Consider the following 4538-nt stretch of genomic DNA (forward strand, 5'->3'; position numbering starts at 1 on the left):
TTTACTTTTCTTTCTTTGTTTTACAGTTTTCTAGCTAGTGTTCAAGTTTCCAGACTAGTATGTGCATTTGGCATCAACGAAAGAAGAAAGAGAGGACAAAGTACAGCAGCAAAACTTAGGATGAGAATGAACAAAAGACAAGTAATTTGTTTTATGAATAAGAACAGCTTTTTCATCTCGTGTTGTAAATCTGCACCAACCACCGAAAGTTAACTTTATTTTTTCTTCTTTAATGCTATTGGGGATGGATTCATAGGCATGCAAGACTGCTCCAACACTGTTATTTTATTTTTAATTTAAATGTTTAAAAATATTGTTATTTTTTGTTCTTGAAAATCCTTCTTAGTCTCGGGTCAGGTGTTGTCTTTTGAGAAAATTGTCCACCCCACGTTAACGATAAAGCTAACTGTATGCTACTGTAGCGCTGGATGTCCACCCTGCTCCAGACGGCTCATGGGACAAGCAGCCTCTTCTGTACTCTTTTGTAAATAACTTCTGTATGTAAGCATTCCTGATCACAGTTACATTCACTAGAGAATAATGTGCCTAAAATATGAATTTTTTTTTCTTTACTCAGACTGTGTTGTTCTTCACTCTGTCCCTCTTTTCTTAAGTATTATTGTGTTTTCTATTTGTTTTTTTTTTCCTCTTTTTAGCAACAAAAAATTGTCATTTGTCACTAAACTCTTTTTCTTGCCTGTCACTGGCCCGCTCAGTCCCATTGTATAAAAACCCACATGCTTACAACTAGTTCCCGAGCAGTGCGTTTGTAAAGCAGTTGAGAATGTTACTAAATTGTCTCTAAAACCACGTTGCCCACATTTACAACTGCTGTATTACTCCTTTACGGTTTTCTAGGGGATGCTGCTCTCAACAGTCCGTTACACCCCTTACACTACCTGCTGTATAGTCTTGGATGTGAAACTACATTACCCAAAATTCAGTCACACTCAGACACTACCTCTCAGTATTTTCCTACATTGGCTCTCCTGTACAAAGCCCTTAGGCAGAGAAGGCACATGGACCTCTGTTCCACTGGCCCTTCTTCCTGATTGGTGAAGGCAGGGTGTCTATCAACGTGGGTGGTGTGGGTGCATTATGTTTGGGAGCAAAGTACAGTGTGTGGTGTCATTTGTGTCTGTGCGTGTGATCTTGCTGGTACTGTTTAAATGAATGCTTGTTAAAACTTTCTTGTTAATCTGATCTCTAATGGGTGTCACTTTCTGCTGATCCACCCCCCTTCACCCCCCCCCCCCCTTTCAGCCATGTCAGGTGTTACACTTGAAGCTCAGGTTTAAAGGAAATACTCCAGCGGTTTTTAACTTAATAGCCATTAGCTGCTTTGTTAGCATATGGTTGCTTAAAACCTACATTTTATGGTCAATTCCGATTCCAGATTGTTCCCAGCCAAATTGGCTGATGGACGTGTTTTGTTTTTTTTTAATTTATTTATACCCAAAGCTCACACTGTACAATAAATGAAAAGTTGAAACCCGCTAAGTGTTGGCCCTGTCATCAGGAGCTCTCAAGTTTGATCCCTGGTGATGTCACCGCCATCCGTAATTGGGAGTCCAGTTGAACATAAATGGTCCCTTGGGTGGGCAGGATGCAGCCGATGCAGAACATGAAACACACTGGCCAAATTCACATTACAAAACATTATTTGCTCGTTAATCAGCCGAACTAGTGTTTTAAGTTAATAAATGAAAAATCAGTTGCCTATTTAACAAGTCAAATAAAGTGCTACATCAAAACGAGTCGTAATTATGGTACTAGGTCTGGTACGATCATAAAATTTTAGTGGATGATTGCCTTGTAAATTATTGCAATTAAACTTGCTGGAGAGCTGTCTTGATTCCAAGCTGCTGATACTTGGTGTCCCAGCGGACACAGCTTGAGCTCAAATAAACAAAGATTACTGTCCCACGAAGGTGTTTAATCACCAGTTGAAACCTTTGTTGTTTTTGTAAGACCCTTGTGTCTGAATACATGCGTTTTCTTTTTTCCCCCAAAAACCAACTGATAAACGCGCCCAGTTCACATTCAGTTTGTTGTGATGTAAATATATGATTGTGGAAAATAACTGCAGTCAGCTCAGACTGTTGCAGTCAGGTGATTATGTAATAAATGTGACAGGCCTGTATGCCTGTAATATTTTGGTACTGGTGTAGCAGCAGTATTTAGGTACACTAACCTGCCTCACAGGATTTTAATCATATAATTGCAACACTGATCAGCCAAGATCAAAATAATAAGCTGGCCAGTTACGTTAGAAGCAAAAAATTGCCAATCCTTAACGTGCACCTCTATCACGGACGCTAACTTTGACACATTTCCCACAATACCCATTGATTTGAAATGCAGTGTTAAAGCATAAAGATACCAAAATGGGTTCTTTGCACAAAGTAATAGAAGTCATCAGTGGCTGGTTCTTCAAAGCAGATTCTGATACTGGTCTTCAGTGTCCACCAGATGGTCCACATTTTTGCAGAAAGCTCCCAGCACATAGAGTCGGAGCAAAAATATGGACTATCTCAGAGTCCTTGAGGACCAAAAAATCACATGTAAGTGTACGGAATGTCCACATAATGTGTTTTATATCAATGAAAGGGTTTTCCTTGTTGAACCCTTTAGGAACCTGTATCTGTCAAATAGCGCATAATGTAAGCCAGTGGAAAAGTAGTTAAATTGTTATCTATGGTAATTTACCAAATGCTACAGATGCAGCAAATTGAGATTAGGTTTTAAAATGCTGGAGTGTTCCTTCAAACTATCAACTTTCCACCACTATCTTGAGAAGAACATGCTAGTTTCCACCACTGTAAAGCCAGTTTTCTGTCGGAACAAATTTATCAGCCGTGGCATTACATGCCGTTGAAGCGTTTTGAGCGGTTGCGTGTATTGCCTACATGGCAACAACCCGAGCAATGGTGTAACACAGAGGCTGTTCATTACAAAATGAACATAAAAACGCTGTTCTTAATACAGATCAGCTACGGTCACTGAATGGGTCATTAGCTTACTTCAGTAACAGTGGCTCAAGTGTCAGGGATCTCCTGTGCTAGTCAGTGTAATGTACTGCTTTTGCAAACAAGAAACAGACACCTAGACTAGCTCTACTGATAAGATTTTTGTGAAACAGGTCTGTGATGGCTTCTGGTTTTCCTGATCCATTTATATCCATGGAAAACAGTCTTTATCAACCCAGCTGCTGGTCATTTTACCATCCTAGCAGTTCTTTAGACATGTACCCAGCTGAGTTACAGGGTTCCAGCTGAGGGTGAAGAAGATTGTCTACTTGAACCGCGTGTGGTCAACACTGCGCAGTTGCCCAGAGTTGTATGGTTTGAGTTCACGCAAGCCAATGCCCATCTTATATTTTAGAGAGCATTGTTTCAGCCATTTCTACCTGAAGGGGGTCTGAAGCTCTTCAAATATGAACTTCATCTTTAGTCCTCAGCATCTATACCCATTTCTCATGATGTGAACACCCCAAAAAAGGAAGGAAAAGAACAAGATCACATCAGATTCATATTCCACTTAAAGTGCCTTCTGTTCGTCCATTGGGCCTTCAGCAGATCAGACTTAATGGCACGGCCTCTACTTATGCAAAGAGAGGCTGCCGTTATTAGGACGCCTGCCTGCCTTTCTGAGGGCCAGTTAAGAAAGAGAATGGTGACTCCTTGACATCTGCAATGTTATGCTTCATTTGGATGCTGTGGGTCATTCACCCTACCATTTAAAACCATGTACAGTACACCTATAACCACTGATCTCCCAAACATTTTTTTGTACATTTTTTAAACCCCTCCCTATCATTCTTTTGTTTTTGACTTTGTTTAGAATTAAGCCTATTTTAATTCCGCACCATGTTCATGAGGCATGTCCGAGTGGGAGCGCTGATCTAGGATAAGCTACCTCTTGTCCGTGTATTGTATTTGTTAGGATGTGATGAGCTACAACTGATCCTAGACCAGCGCTTTTAACTTCAAGTTTGAGAATTGCAACCCTGTGTCTGTGACAGAATCTGAGATTGTTAAGATATTTTTCTGACCCCTCCCCTTTCTGATTGTGACTAGTGAGTTCAGCCCTTTTTAATTTCCTGATGGGGGCACATATGAGCCCTGATTAGATGTATAGACTGTTAACATTCTAGCTATTTTAGTAGAGTAAAAAAAAAAAACAACGAAAATGGATGTCGATGGATGGATCGGGGGATTCAATGCCAGTGTCAGTAATTCTTTTTGGGGGGTGCAAAATGGGGTTATTTTTTTGTGGAGGAAAAAACTGTGTCTAGGTTTGCTTCTGTATTTGCCAAATATACGTTTAATTAAAAAAGGAAAAAGCTGTATTTTCTTACATGGGGAAAAAGTGTTACAAGGAATGGCACAACACCACAGAAATACGTCCAGTCAAGTTTTCATCGTTTAAAAAAAAATGTCTGGAAACCAGCCGGGGCACATTTATCATCACCGTGAGCAGTACAAACCATGTCATTGTTGTGTGGAATTGGTCTACCATTAAAACATTCCCTCAGA

The 4538-nt window shown here is 40.1% G+C and overlaps 1 protein-coding gene across 1 annotated transcript in view; it reads left to right on the top strand.

Annotated features, from left to right (window-relative positions):
- Positions 1–4538, top strand: part of vkorc1l1 (vitamin K epoxide reductase complex, subunit 1-like 1) — a 25496-nt gene extending 20958 nt beyond the window's left edge. The window contains exon 3 of the mRNA XM_017725122.2: positions 1–4538. This exon is cut by the window's left edge and continues 1048 nt beyond it. The gene's annotated coding sequence lies outside the window, so the exon portion shown is untranslated.

This window comes from Pygocentrus nattereri, chromosome 23 (assembly GCF_015220715.1).
Source record: "Pygocentrus nattereri isolate fPygNat1 chromosome 23, fPygNat1.pri, whole genome shotgun sequence".
NCBI lineage: Eukaryota > Metazoa > Chordata > Actinopteri > Characiformes > Serrasalmidae > Pygocentrus > Pygocentrus nattereri.